Source organism: Acinonyx jubatus, chromosome B2 (genome assembly GCF_027475565.1).
Source record: "Acinonyx jubatus isolate Ajub_Pintada_27869175 chromosome B2, VMU_Ajub_asm_v1.0, whole genome shotgun sequence".
In the NCBI taxonomy this organism is placed as follows: Eukaryota; Metazoa; Chordata; class Mammalia; order Carnivora; family Felidae; genus Acinonyx; species Acinonyx jubatus.
This window is the reverse complement of record NC_069385.1, coordinates 62,152,237-62,168,422: the sequence shown is the minus strand read 5'-3', so window position 1 is coordinate 62,168,422 and position 16,186 is coordinate 62,152,237. Positions and strand designations below refer to the sequence as shown.

The window sequence follows — 16,186 nt, the reverse complement described above, 5'->3', positions numbered from 1 at the left end:
CACTTGTTATTTCTTGTCTTTTTGATTTTAGCCATTCTGACAGGTGTAAGGTGATATCTCATTGTGGTTTTGATTTGCATTTCCCTCATGATTAGTGATGCTGAGCATCTTTTCATGTGTCTGTTGGCCATCTGTATGTCTTCTTTGAAAAAATGACTATTCAGGTCCTCTGCCCATTTTTTAATCAGACTGGTTTTTTGGTTTGTTTGTTTTGTTTTTTTTTTTTTTTGGTATTGAGTTGCATGAGTTCTTTATATATTTCGGATATTAACCCCTTACTGGATATATGATTTGAAATATTTTCTTCCATTCAGTAGGATGCCTTTTTGTCTTGTCGACTATTTCCTTTGCTGTGCAAAAGCTTTTTATTTTGATGTAGCTCCAATGGTTTATTTTTGCTTTTGGAGACACATGTAGAAAAATGTTGCTCTAACCAATGTCAAAGAAACTACTATCTAGGTTCACTTCTAGGATTTTTATGGTTTCAGGTCTCACATTTAGGTCTTTAATCCATTTTGTGTATGCTGTTAGAAAGTGGTCCAGTTTCATTCCTTTACATGTAGATGTCCAGTTTTCCCAGCAGCATTTATTGAAGAGACTGTTTACTCCCCATTGTAGAGTCTTGTCTCTTTTGTCATAGATTAATTGATCATATAAGCATGGGCTGTCTATTCTGGGATCTCTTTTCTGTTTCCATTGATCTATATGTCTATATTTGTACCAATACCATACTCAAATGGTATTTTTTAAAAGTCTGACTAGGTTGCAACCCTTAAAAAATCAAAGGGCCCCCTGTTAGAAGAGCTCTATACTCTCCAGGCAGCTGCCATTATTCCCAGCCAACTTCATTAGTTTGTAACACAGGCTTAACCTCTGTCCATGTTGAGTAGGTACCTCTGGTCTACACAAACAAGGAATTCAAATATACTCATGCCTGTGCCTAAGGTTTAGAAGTTTCACAGAAGTGTAACTTCTCCTAAGAAAATGTAACTTTTCTTTAGTAGAGTGATGGGTGAGCCTTTCAAAACTTTAACACTAAGACTAATACCTTAAATGTCCCTGCCACTCAAAAGCCTTCAATAATTTTTTTCTTACCTATAAGACATAATCTAAGTTCTTTAGTTTGACCTTCCAAGGTTCTCCTCAAGCTAGACCCACATCTATTTGTCTAACCCAGTAAACTCAGTCAACCTCTAAACACTGTATTACTCTAGGTCTGCCTGCCTCTACCATTCCTTTTCCAGCCACTTTACTCACTATGTTTAGTCTCTGACACCACCTTGGTATCAGATATATACCTTAGCTCCACAAGGGTTTACACTAAAACTAAGTTTCTTGAAGGAGGGAATCCAGCCAAAGATCTTCATTTCTCAAAGTACGAAGAACATGGTAGGTACAAAATATTGTCATGTTGACAGAAAGGTGATGGGCAAACAAAAAACACTATAAAAGTCTAAAATAATTTAAAATTATATAACAGAATTCTTGTGCCTCTTAATCCCAGCCAGATGCAAACACACTGAAATATAACCAGTAAAACAGTACTGAAAGAACTGAGCTCGAAACAAGTGAGGAAAATCCACAGCTGTGAGAAACAAACAGCACAGAGCAGGAGCTGAAGCTAATACAACTCTCGGAACCAGTTACAGGCCTTAATGGTTATTAGGGGACCTTAACACCCATGCAGAAAGGTTATTTCAGGCCAGAGGTGACCTCTGGAAGATCTTCATAAAGCCAAACATTAGGAAAGATCATCCTATCTGTGAAACCAGGTATATAAAAACTTAGCTCAATGGCCAAGAAGCCTAAGAAGATAGGACACCAATTTAGGCAATGGAGAAAAGTTGCTAGAGGGAAATCAGACCCTATTAGGCATACATCATGCCTCATAAAGAGCATGGGCCTAAATTCACACTACCTTCATCCCTAAGCCAAAAAGCATGGGCCTAAATTCACGCTACCCCATCCCTAAGGCCCCCAAAAAACCCAGAAAAAAGTAGTCCTGAGCTGGTAAAACTTTAGAAGCTGATAGGGGTAGATGGGAAACCTCTCTGCGGGGATGCTTCCATGACACAGGACAGACTAAACCCTTACAAAAGATAGGGCACAGTAAAAACTCACAGACTACAAGAGAAAATGAACCACGATGAAGGACAGTCAGTAGGCAGACTCACTAAGTGGAGGAACTTGCACTCCAAGAACAAGAAATAATAGAACAATCTGAACAAGACAATTTCTGGAGAAGAGTAACAAAACATGTATTAAAATAAATAAGGTGGGTCTGCAGCACATGTTCCTAGAGTTGATGTACCAGGAATCGACAATTTGGATTCACCTCAGAAAATGTAACACCAAGTGCTAAAGTATGGGTCATGTTATCAGTGTGGGAAAAAATAATTATCTAGTATGCACTTCTTTCTTCAAATATTTCACCTACCACAAGTATAAATCTGTTGCAAAGAAAAAATTTACAAATGCACAAATCTCAAATATTTAATGCCAAAATTTAAAATGATACAGCTCTTTGATCATATACACTTCATTCCAAAATAGGCTCCCAGGTAAATCAACAGGGGTAATTTCCCAAAGAATTTATTTGGTCCTTCTGTCTCTTAAAAGAATAAAATAAACTGCAAAATGAAATTTAGGAAATAAAGAACAATTTATAAGTATCCAACTCAAGTGACAGACAACTGGAAGACTGCAAGTTTTATTCCTGGAAATCTTCATGAGTGTGACAGGTAGACCACCTGCAAGGTGGACGGATGGGTCTGGCTTTATAATCTTTGGACATCACTTCTCACTCCACAGTCTGTAAACTGCTTCGAATAAGCTTCTTTCACTTTCTTTATAAAAGTGCATTTATCAGAAAGTAAAAATTTCATAAAACCAAAGATACATCTGCAAAATAAGATATCATCATTCATGTGAACTTTCACAATCATTCTGGGCAAAAAGATGGAGACAAATTGGGATAGCCAAATTCTATGTGACATACTAAGCCACAAACTTTCTGTTTCCCAGCTAGCTTTTACTACTACAGAATATGGGATAATATCAAAAGCAGCAAGAGTGCCATATGAGCAATATCATTTTAAAGCTGTGTTACAGTAAAATTTTACATTGAAGCAACATATGTAAAAGTGAGTTATAAACTGTAAATATATGTATTATGTATTCAAACTTCTGCAGAGTAGAAGAGAAATGTAAATGGATGCTTTATTTTTTCCAACCACGAATAACAATAATTGTTATTTTTTAAGATAAAGCTAAAAATGACAAAAGAAATTTTTGAAAGAAGGAAAAGCAGTGTATAGTACACTGAAAAAGCAAATATATTTATTCTTTTCCAGCAGTACTATTCAGAAAATGTAATAAAGTTAAAACCTGCTTTTTGAAAATAAACAAGGCATAGAAATAAAAAAGGAAATGTGCAAACCCCATTGTTAACACCCTTCATTGATTCTAAACTCCTTTCCAATCACTCAGATGACACATCAAAATGTTTGGGGCGGCTGGGGAAGAACATATGGAGAAGAAAGGCTAGCTCACTCTACTTTTCCCTGGCAAATGAAGCTGAAAAGGGGATTGGAGCCATAGTCTCAGGACTCATGTGGGCGGCAATGGCCAATGCTTAAGTCCAAATCGTCTACGTACTGTCTGGACTTCAGCCAAGGCATGGAGGCAATTTGTGATAACCAATGGATATCCCAATGGGCAATGAACCAAATGTAAAAGATACAATAACTCTATTTTATGGGGAGAATGGGATTCAAAGGCAAAATGACTTTTCCCACCTGGTTCAAATAAATAAATATTAGTCTGTTACACTAAACTGGTCCAAAAGGATGATTACAAAATATACCTTTTGAGAGGCATTTTCTTTTCTGGTTCATTCAAAATGCACCTTAAATTTCGAAAACTCTAACGTATACAAATATTATTTTCCACTTAACAAGTCAGAATTAGAAATAGGGTGATTGTTATCTTGTTAGTCATTTAATCCATTACTCGCCAACAATGGCTAGGAGGTGAGAAATTCTCCACAACACATGGAACTTTTCTACTAGCACAATCAAGGAATACAGAACGACAGCCATTTGAACTTCTATCCTGAGACTCTCATACTCCTTGGGAAACAACGTGCTTTACACGACATGATTTTATTATAATACAACTTTATTTTCAACTACATCTTTCATATTCTAAAATGCTTAACAAAGTTAAATAATACAATTGCAGAGAAAGCAGTAACAGCAGAGAAGAGAAATTAAGAGGTGTAGACAAGGGAGAACATATGTTTTCTACTGAGATTTGAAGTGAGATGGGGAGTCGATGAGGCGGAGAGAAGCAGGATGGCAGGCGCTGCAGAGAAGGCGGCTAGAGCTCCGGCACGGGGAAGAGGAGGGATGGAAAGGGCTTTTCATACAATAAACAAAAGGAGGCAATCAGAAGGAACCGCAGCCAGGACCACGCCAAGGCTAGGTTCACAGTGGGAGGCAAGAAGCTAGAGACAAGTTGAAAACTCAAGGAGGATTCTCCGCGTCAAGTGAAAAGATCCGGGAAAAGGAAAGAGGACGGGCAACAAGGCACGGCCAGACACTGAAGGCAATCCCCATCACGGTACCTCCGCAGGGCGGCCCGCGGAGACGTGCCCGAGAAGAGCTGGGGGAAACCGAGGGTCGGGGCCGCTCCGCAGCATCATACCAAAATGTAACAGTGCATAATGTGGTAAGGTATCAAGAAGAAAGGCCAAACGTGAAATGGTATCATTTCTGAATCCTGCGGAAACGGACCAAGAGACACGCTTTTGAGGAGAGGTGTCTTGCAATCAAGACACGGGCGCATGCAGGAACACGTCGGTCAAGAAGAGTGGATGGAATCAGATTTGAATTCAGGGCAGCAGCTGCCCCTCCGAAGCAGCCCTCTTTCCTGGCCTGCCCCCTCCAGGCTTCTCTGCCATCCCATGCTCTTTTATCTCCTCCTCTTGTTGGAGCACTTCTCCCCGGGGCTTCTTCCTCTTCATCCTCAAATATACAGAGGTACCACTGAACGAAGGCTGACTTTCTGATAAAATACTCCAGAATGCTCCACCTACCTGGGCACCAGCCTTCTCCCCTTCCCTTCCACTTCTACACACTCACCACTCTTGCCGTAGAACATCCGCCTGGCCCTCACCACACCTGGGCTTGCACACCTCAGCGTCTTCAAGTCTTCCACTGAGGCTGGGCTGCTCTGGAATGCCCCTGTTCTTCCCCCACTTGGCACCCCCTTATTCATCTGTTAGGGTCCGTCAGCTCACTCACTGTTTCTCTGCTCTTACATTTTCTGGGTCATTTCTTACATGGTGAGACATTTTTTCTGCCCTCCCAGACAATGAATTCCTCAAGTTCTGAGATGTCACTGAATGGTAACTACACTGTTAGGGCCTAGCACATGCCAATATATGCTCAAGAAGCACTTGTTCTGTTTTTTGAAGACCGGCAGAGGAGATGGCTGGACAGAATTAAAATAAACACAGAAATGAAGCCAGAGACTCTTCAAGGTAAGAACCTTACGTAGATGGAAAAATGAAGCAAAAGGAGCTCCGTACCTTGATACAGAGCAAAAGAGGGGAAAAAATGGATAATAAAAACCGAAACACAATAGGTAAGAATCAAATGTAGGACCTTCTTTGAAGCCATCCAATAAGGAATAGTATACATATTGAAATTTTACTTTTCAAAGAGAATGTAAAAAAGTAGTAACCTCTGTTAGTACAAAAGCAGCCCCAGAACCCATAAAAGAGACTTGACCTTGGCTACAAAGAAACTGATTGAAATTAAAGAAAGATTCATGAAAGAGATGATTGGAAAGGTAAAAGGAAACTATTTTCTCAAATACAATGAAGTTTTTTTTTTTTTTTTTAGCACTCCAAATCTATGTTAAAGACTGGAGGATGATTAAGAACTGGAAAAACTATGAATGAAAAGTAAATTCTTAGAAAAAGTGATAACCTAGGAGCAAGAGGGCACAGACAAGCTGAGAAAGGCAATAATAAAAAAGAGCAAGGGTAAAAAGACAAGTTGATACAGTTCTGGTATTAGATGAGCTACGAAGGAGCACAGACCGAGGCAAAGCAGCCCTCTGTCTTCACCATAATTATTTACATTACAATGTACTATATTAAAATAATGTAACACTGTCAGTAAGGAGACTACCGGAGATGGAATATTACTACTTGATGTGTCTCTCTCTTCCTCTAAGTAAATCTTCCTCCAGTTAAAACACTTTTACTCTGATTAGTTTTTATCCAACAAGGCCCCAATATAGAATAAATGTGTAGAGTTCTTAACTGAACCAAGCGTAAGAACTGGGAAAATAGAGCCTCCTATCCAGCTTCAAAGATTCTTGAAAATCTAGAGCAAAAGAAGGCAGGGGAACCACTGAGAAAGAAAAATCTAAAGGTGGAGGAAAAATCCTGAAAACCAAAGACAAACAGTACTTCTTTCTCTTCTGGGAATCAAAGTAGCACTCAAAACTACAAAAAGTAGCATTTCAAAACTTCTGCTGAGGTGATGAATGATTGGTGAGGACTAAGCAAGAAGTACAGAGGAAGTCAAATTACAAATAAACTTGTCAGAAAACAAGGGATGAGATTTAGAATCAATTTAAACTAGAAATTGATCATGGTTAGTTTTGCAGAATGTTTTCTCTTTCTTTCCTATACTTTAACAACCAAATCTCAATTTATGAAATACTTGATGACCATTCTTTAGTAGCAAGAGAAGGGAATTAAGGAGTCAATGTTTTGTTTTGTTTAAAAAAAAAAAAAAGGAAACAAAACAAAAGTTTTGTGTCTGGCCTGGAGAAACCAGGTCTGATCCCCTCCTTCTTTACAGTTTAGGGTTATTCTGGCATTTGGTTAAGCCGGCTTAATCTGTTTAATGTTATCAATACATTTTAAACAGGGGCACTGAAGTTCACTCCCACCACCAGGGCTTTCTTTAGGGTGCCAGGGCCCTAGGCCTTAAAACATTAGCCAAACTCCCAATTTGCAAATCAGAGTCAGGAGTTCTTGCTCCCGGCTGCAGGCCCAGGCCCCAACATGTCCCCTTCCTAGGGTCACAAAGAGCAGAGAGGAAGAGGAACCTGGGGGTTGTGTGGGAATCTGCTCTTAGGCGCTGGATGCCTCTGCCTGGCCCTGCATAGTGCTGACTGCCCCTCCTCTCTCTCAACAGATTCTGAGTAAGTAGTGCCTGAGACCCTGCCCCGTAGGGCTTAAAGGTGGGACTGGGGGTGTAGAAGTGGCCTGCCCTTTTCTGTCTTCACTGACAAAGACACATACCAATGTAATCATTTCCAGAACTGAAATATAGAATGTTTCCATTCAGCACAAAAGTTTCCTTGGTGCTCCCTTCCAATCATCCATCCACTTCCTTTTTTTTTTTTTTAAGTTTACTTATTTTGAGAGAGAGTGCGAGAGGGTGCAAGTACATGTACACGCACATGAGTAGGAGAGGAGCAGAGAGAGAGGGAGAGAGAATCCCAAGCAGGTTGTGCACTGTCAGCACAGAGCCCAATGCAGGGCTTGAACTAACAAACCACGAGATCATGACCTGAGCCAAAATCAAGAGTCGGATGCTTAACTGAGTGAGCCACTCAGGTGTCCCGTCCCATCCACTTCCTGCACCAGATAAAAAATAATCTGCTTCCTATCACTGTAAGTCAGATTGTCCTTTATTCTAGAATTACATAAGTGAAATAATATATCTGTATTCTGTTTAGTTTATCTTGCACAGCCTATCTTTAAGATTTATCCCTGTTATTATGTGTATCAGCAGTTTGTTCCCTTTTACTGCTGAATCATACCTATTATGTGGACATATCCTGTCACCTGCTGATAAACATTTCGTTTTGTTGTGCCAAAATGGTTCTAAAATGGCTGCGGCAGTTTACATTTCCACCAGCAGTGTATGACAATTCTAGTTGTTCCACACCTTCATCAGTAGTTAATGCTGTCAGTCTGTAGCCATTCCAGTGGGTGGGTGGAAATATCTTGTTTTAATGACGTAGAACATTTTTTTATATCTTTATTTGCCATTTGTATCTTCTTTAGTGAGATGTCTAATTTGTCCATTTTTAAAATCAGGTTTTCTTGGTTTCATATTATTGAGTTGTAAGAGTTCTTTATACATTCTAGATACAAGTTTTTTTATCAGATATGTTTTGCAAACACTTTCTCCCAGTCTGTGCCTGGCTTTTCATCTATTTGATAATATCTTTTAAAGAGAAAAGTTTTCCATTTTTATTAAGTCCAATTTATCATTTTCTTCTTTTATTGCATATTTTTGTGTATCCTAGCAAACATTTTACTTAAGAGCAATGTCAAGCATAATTTCAAAAAGGTAAACCCTGGGACAGATAGTATTTAATATCTTAAACCTGGGAACAGTTAATTATAGATTAATGAAATTTTAAGATGATACCAAATTGGATGCTGCAAACATTGCCGGTGGGAATGCAAAGTGGTATAGCCACTTTGGAAAACTTTGGCAGTTTATAATACAGTTCAACATACCCTCACCAAAACATCTAGCAAGCTCACTCCTACTTTATTTATTCAAGTGTATAAAACCTATTTTCAGACAAAAATCTGTACACAAATGTTTATATATTTATTCATAATCACTCCAAGATATCCCTCAACAGATGAAAGATTAAACAACTATCCATACAATGAAATATTACTCAGTAATAAAAAGGAATGAACCATTGATTCAGCCAATAGCACAGATGAATCTTAAAATGATTTTGTAAGTGAAAGAAGCCACACTGAAAGGCTACATATTGTATAACCTCATTTATAAGACTCTAGGAAAAAGCAAAACCATAGGGAAGACAAACAGGTCAGTGGTTGCCAGAGAGTTAGGGGAAAAGACAGGGGTTGACTCCAATGATTACAAACGGCCCTCACAAAGGAATTCGTAGGGTAATGGAACTGTTCTGTGTGCTTTCGATTTGTCTTTGTTTTGGACCAAAACAAAGTCAAACTGAGATTTAATATCCCCATACCGGCTTGTTTATGGGAGCCCTACTTTGTTGGCCTCTTCTTGACCAGCATACCCTGAAAGATACCTATTAGTTGGCATGCCCTGCCCATTCATTATGTCTAGCACAAAGCAGCATCACAGAGCCCCTACCACTCACCTGGCTTTACGAAATTACCTGTCCAGAAGAGTGAACAGTGACCTTCATGACCACAGAGATTCCCAACCAGGTACAAATCAGTCAACATAGATCTGCATTTATAGATATGAGTAGAATTAGCCATCTAATGGGCAATTAGAACAAATGGTCTCCAATAAAAAGTTAATAAATGATAGAAGAGCACTGTCAAATAACAGTTGTTATCTTTCGTGTGGATTAAGAGTATGGGATTCATAAAACAAGTAGAACTAATTTTTTAAAAATGTTAAGGTCTTTGAAATTAAAAACATGGTGGCTAAAGTTAAAAATTTTAATGAAAAAATGATGTGACTTGGAATACAAATGCAAGAAACCTAATGCCTATATAAAATGGATTCAAGAGACTGAAGCTGATGAAAATTCAAGTACATGCTAGAATATAATGTAATATTTCAGAAATTCTACAGAAGAAAAAATGTACTTAAACTCTTATTCACAGAGAAAAACAAACAACAAAATGAAAAATATTTCTTGACATGCAAACATACTTCCCATAACTCTCCTTAAAAACAGTCTTTAAAAAGTATTCCAATCAAAAAACAAAAGAGTTAAAATAAATATTTTTATTTATTTTTTATTTTTTTTAATGTTTATTTATTTTTGAGACAGAGAGAGACAAAGCATGAGCAGGGAAGGGGCAGAGAGAGAGGGAGACACAGAATGTGAAGCAGGCTCCAGGCTCTGAGCTGTCAGCGCAGAGCCCGACGCAGGGCTCGAACTCACAAACTGTGAGATCATGACCTGAGCCGAAGTCGGACGCTTAACCGACTGAGCCACCCAGGCGCCCCAAAATAAATATTTTTAAAAGGGAAAGACATAATATTCAAGTCACTAGTGACTTTATAGTCAAATTTGAATCATTACAGACACAGTACTGGTGAAGGTGAAAAGGATGGTTGGGGAAAAACAAGTAATATAAAAAAGAAATCAAGTCAATAAAACTAAGAATGTAGGGAAGGCAAGGAATCACAGTCTCATATTATTAAAAGGAAGTATAAGGGAAACAATTATACAGATGGTTTTATAATTTCCAAACTTGCAAGGGAGAAGAAAAAAGATAAATATGAATAGGTTAAATTTTCCTATGAAAAGATAAAGCCTTTTGCACAAGGAATCTCTGTAATGGAACTGTTCTGTATTTTGACTATGGTGGTGGTCACAAGATCTATATGAAACTACAGAGAATTAAATGCAAACACACCCAAGAGAGCACGTGAAAGTTATGAAATCTAGATGAGGTCTGTAGATTGTACCAATGTCAATTTCCTAGGTGTAATATTATACTTTAGTTATGCAAGATGCACCACAGGAGGAAACTAGGTGAAGTGTACATAGGCATTTCTCTATATTGTTTCTTATCATTGCACGTGAATCTATAATTATTCTCTTACAGACTTTCAGTTTAAGACAGGGGAAAGACTGGAGAAAGAAACGTCCAGCTATATGATGTCTGAGGTTTACAAGAGAGGCAAGTAAAGCAAAATGATGTAGGCTGATTAAAATTAAACATGGGCAATATAGATCTGGCACACACAAAACTGACAGAGATGCCAACAGTAATATCAGACAGTATAGACTTCAAGGCAAAAAAAATCATTAAACAAGGAAAAAAGGACATTTTGTATTTTGTAAGATTAAAATCCAAGCGATTACACATAGGATGAATTCAACCACATTCGTAGTCACAGTAGGAAACCAACATATTTTACTTACTAATTTGTCAATTTTGAAGAAAAAATAATATAGCGTAATAAATGTGTCAAATGAAAACAACAGGGAAAGGATGGCTTATGAAAATAAATGTTTTAGAAAAATATCCAGATATTTAGAAAAGTAAATTTAGGATATTAACATAGCAACTATTTCTTAATCTAAATTTATGATACAAAATATCCAATTAAGAGAATATGTACAAAGTATCTTAATAATCTTGGGGTAGAAATTCAGAGGTCATGAAGAGAATAATAGAACTGACAACATAAATACTATAAAAATGTATATATAGCAAAAGTTCCCAGAAACATTAAAAGAATATAGACTATGAAAAAAAAATATTATCAAATGGTATACCAAGTCACCAAGAGCCACAACATGTAAAGAACTATTACAAACCACTAAGAAAAACAGAAATACTTCAACAGAAAACTAAGCAAAGAGGAAGAACATGTAAGTTCCAAAGAGTACAAATGACCAGTAAACATTTATAGATATTTAACTCCACCAATAAGCAAAGAAATATAAAAATTAAGAGTAAAAAAAATAGCATTTTTCATCCATAAAATTACTAAAATGTAAAAAAAAAGTAAAAATGATGGTATCATCTTAACACCTATGTTTTGAGACAATTCTTGACAGGTCTCTCATGTTTCTGTAGGCCTTATAAGCAGAGGCACTGATGGCCTCTGTTCCAGATTATTTTTTCAAGGATGTCTACATAGCAAACGTCCATGGTAAAGAGAGGTTTCCCTTTGGAGCAGAGGGCAGGTTTGTTTATTAACCAGCAAAATAAATATAATGCCTCTCTGTAGGGCAAAGGTTAAGCAAGTTTACTTGCAGCCCATAATGAAAGATTCAGGTTTCCTACACTCAGGTTTCCTGTCCTATAATGCAATCTACTGTGTGTGCTACAGTCACCTAGTCCTTATCACATCACCCCACAGAAACTGGGGTTCAAGGAAGAAGCACAAGAAAACGATGATACTCTGGTTACTGCTGTTGCTGTGCTTTGTCTCTGGCCCAGGAGTCTCATGTCTTCTGCCAGTATCCATGAAACTGTTGGCTTCCAAGTAGGGTAAAATCTCAGATCTGTGACAAATCTTGGCAATGATATGGTAGCAGCATCATTCTTATAAAGTATATAAATTTACTCTTCCAATACCTTTTGAAGAGCAATATGACAATCTATCATAATTTAAAATGTATACAGCCTTTGACCCAGCAGTTGCTTATCTAAGCATTTACATGAAGGAAATAAACAAAAGTGCAAATAAATATATACATACAAAAATGATCCCTGCAGTTTGTCTCTGATAGAAATAAATTTGCAATAGCTTAAATATCAACAGGGGGATCAGTTAAATAAATTTTAGGTTATTCCTACACTGAAATACCAAAAAGACTTTAAAAAGATAATTTAAAATGCAGTGACATAGAAAGATGCTCATCAATTATTACTAGCTGGAAATTATAGAAAATTATATATATATAATATATATATAATATATATTATATATATTATATATATTATATATATAGTACAGTGCCATTTATGAAATAAATGTAGACTTATACATATGTATTTTTAATGTCTGGAAGGAGAGAGAACAAATGATTAAGTAATGATGATCTCTGGGAAATGAAGTTATGGGGTAGGTGGGCACACAACACTTTCACTTTCTCCTCTGGCTACTTCTGTATTACTTGACTTTTTTTGAAGAATGTATATATTTATTTTATAATCTAATAAAGTTTCTAAGGATCTATTACAGCAGCACTTGAAAATTCATTACATTTAAGATGTCCAGTTGGGATGGTAAAATACAAATGGACATGGGGCTGTCCTGGGTATCACTTTTATCGGCACTTATCCCTCAGAGCTGCTGAAACCAGGTAGAGAAAGTCCTGAGTCATAGCTGACGAGACACACTACACTTACTGGTAAATAACATAATGCAAAGTCTAGAGACAGGAGGATTTTGAACAGCTGCTTTTCTACCTACAACTCTGAGGAGCAACTCTACATGGCGAGTTCTGAGGTACCAAGAAAAGGGATTTATTATCTAACAATGGTTAATGATTCAACTCACCATGAAAAAGTCTAGCTAAAAAATAATTTCAAGAATAGACAAGAGACTTTAAGGGGGGGGGGTGGGGAGGAGTAACAAGGAAATCAAGTTACCCCTACCAAGTGTCATCATTCCAAAAATATTTAGTGGCCTACAACATACCAGACACTATTTTAATCACTAGATATTAAACACATTATAAAGCTAGAATAAGAAAAGCAGCACGGTATCAGCACAAGAAGCCAGAGATCACTGAACAACAGTTCAGAAAACATCCTAAGAATACACAAGAATTAAGGCCTTGGATAAATGGAGTATTTGTTATCAGTAGGAAAAAACAGAATCCAACAAATAAAGATGGGATCACTGCCTAACAATTTTGGGTGGAGGGAAGCGCCCTACTTCCTTTCTCACGTGAAAATATTCTTGAGGTAGGTTAAAGATTTATAGATGGGAAGAATAAGATCATTAAAGGTACTTAAAGAGGGGCACCTGCTTGGCTCAGTCAAGCGCCTGCTCTTCATTTCAGCTCAGGTTGTGATCTCACAATTTGTAAGATAAAGCCTGGCCTTTGGCTCTGCGCCGATAACACAGGAGCCTGCTTGGGATTCTCTCTCTCCCTCTCTCTATCCCTCCTACACAAGAACCTGTAGGTGCTCTCTCAAAAATAAACAAACATTAAAAAAGTACTAGAAAAAAACAGAGGTGAATACATACATACACACACACACACCTCATGTGGCAAAAGGTCTAAGAGGACAGCAAAGTTAGCTCCTTAAGACAGAATGTTGATCCTAGGAAAATTAAGGCAGAGACTAAGAGAGCAAAGAACAAAGGGGCAGTTTTTGCTAACTGACCATGTTCAAAGTAAAAGATAAGCAGTTAGCAATATTTTAAGATGCCACGTACAGAGTACTATAATTGCATCACTAGATCACAGCATTATAGAGAAGAAATTAGCCATTTTACATTGAGTTGACCTCTCTGCTTTTCAAGTCAGTAACAGAAGAGAAGCACAGGAAATTGAGATTTAGAAAAGCCAAAATTTGAGACAGTGTAAGAAGTTGGTACTCAGAAAAGAAGCATGAAAAGAAGAATCCAATTCAATGAGAAATTAGAGAGTTCCTACCATAGGGTGATGCACACTGCCACTAGGAAGACCAGTACACCGTCTCTTTCTGCCAATAACTTAGTATCTAATAAAGGACTATGGGATAGTTGACGATGTATTAGGAAAATGTCCCTTTACTTAACCAACAGCTACAATATGCAGTATAGATCTACAGACCCATTAGGTGAGCTTTTTAAGGATAAAATGTGCCTGATACCGAGGAGTACAGGCCAGGCAGCAGTAAAGGCAGCTTGTGTCCTCAACCAAATTGGAACAAGCAAGATCACAGCCCCTGGCGTAGAGTCAGTCCTCCACGGCATAACGCCAAACACGGTATCCTGTCAACGCCACTACCTGACCACAGGTTTATATCACCTTAACTTTCTATTTATCCGTATATATTTCAATCAGTGATGGCCTCTTGAGGCTATGTGACAATAAGCATTTGGGAACCATCAAGGCAATCCAAAATCACTCCCATTGTAAACAGGTTGACAAGGAAGCCCAGTGGGTGGTTAAAGTCAACACGACACTCTAAGGACACCCCTAAACATAGAAACTGCCGGTATCTTGTGGCAGCCCTGAAGACATGGGCCTGATTAGTCAAAAACCATCGATGCCAGAGGGAAATCAAGGCAACACGCACAAGAGCAACAAGTACACAGCCGGGCAGGTGGCCGACAGGGTGGCTGCTGGGTCAGCACGGCCCAGGGACACCGCGGTGTAAACAACCCTAGGCAGGGTGAACGCCGGCACGCCTCACGCCTTGCAGACAGAGCGGGACAGAGAAGCAGCACCCAAGGCACGTAAGCCATTCACAGGTGCCCAGCAAGCTCCGCAGCGCGACGCGGGCTTCGGGGGAGGGGCGATCGGTGGGGACCTCTGCCCTGCGCCCAGGCTCCCCGAAGCGCGGCGCTCCGCCCTGGCCCGGCCCCGCCCCAGCGCCGAAGGAGGAACACGGAGACCCGCAGGAGGAAGAAGTAAAGGAAGGGCCGTACCCTGTAGGGTCCGGGAGAGGTGCGCGCCGTGGGCTTCACCAGCGACCCAGGCGGCACCGGGAGACGCCGGCGCGGGGGCGGCTCCCAGAGTCCCGCGCTGCGGCGCGGCGGCAGCGAGCGCGGCCCAGCGCGACCCGGAAGGAAGACGCGAAGGCCACGAGGAGGGGCGGGGCCGAGACGGGGAAGGGGCGGAGCTAGGGGAGAGGTGGGGCGCCGCTCTGGCCTGAGACGCTGCGCTGAGTCTGGACCGCCCTGTCCTAGGCTGAGGGGAGGAGCTTCCTACAGACTTCCCAGACTCAGTCTTGCCCTATAAATCGCCCAGTTACTCCCCAGCGGGCAGTGGTTTAAATTCGCTGCAGGAGTAATCCCTTCCTCGCGCCAGCCTGCCATCTGTAGTGTACTCCTGTTAGGGCTTTTGCAGTCCAGAGTTGGTGGGTCAGGTGATGCCTAGGGGTGGTAAGGTCCTCAGAGCAAAAGCGGAAAATAAATTACAGGCGCTCTAGAGGCATAATTCACCAAATCTGCAAACCTCTTCTGCCCGAGATACAAATCCGTCCTGCAAACTCATTTCCCTCACAACATTTGGAAACTGTGACCATTACCTCTCATGAACGAGATGCTCTCACATCTCCCTTACTCGGTTACTTTTATTTTCAGTAGATACAATACCACTATTTTAAAGTTTGCATTATATTGATCTCGTTACAAGGTTTTATTAAGATGGAAAAACCTTGAATAATGAAGAGATGCTTACTCGTTACTATTTAATTGCTCCTAAAGAGGAAAAATAAAGATATTTATTTATAAAGTATATGAACTGAGCTGATATATGTGGTAAAAATTGTATGCAAAACTGGACATTTTAAAAAAGAATTGAAGTTTAATTTTCAGTCTCTTTTGAGTGTGGGCAGCTTAGTGACTTGCTTCCAAAGAATATGGAAGGGAGAAAAAAGCTTTATTGTGGAGAAACCTGGTAAACACTATCTTGGCCAGATGAAAATTAGCATCAGTGATAAATCAAGTTATAGCATGCACCCTGATATGCTGTGATGAGAAAGGGGTAC

The 16,186-nt window shown here is 39.2% G+C and overlaps 1 protein-coding gene across 3 annotated transcripts in view; it reads right to left on the bottom strand.

Annotated features, from left to right (window-relative positions):
* The window catches only part of FBXL4 (F-box and leucine rich repeat protein 4), an 81,806-nt gene extending 66,529 nt beyond the window's left edge, over positions 1-15,277 (bottom strand). Inside the window, exons 1-2 of one of the 3 annotated variants that reach the window (XM_015077794.3) lie at positions 15,123-15,274; positions 9,190-9,281 (exon numbers count right to left, since the gene is read on the bottom strand). The gene's annotated coding sequence lies outside the window, so the exon portion shown is untranslated. Of the gene's footprint in view, positions 1-9,189; positions 9,282-15,122 lie in introns of all 3 variants that reach the window. The other 2 variants (XM_053222444.1, XM_015077793.3) reach the window with 2 other exon arrangements.
* Between the last annotated feature and the right edge of the window lie 909 nt (positions 15,278-16,186).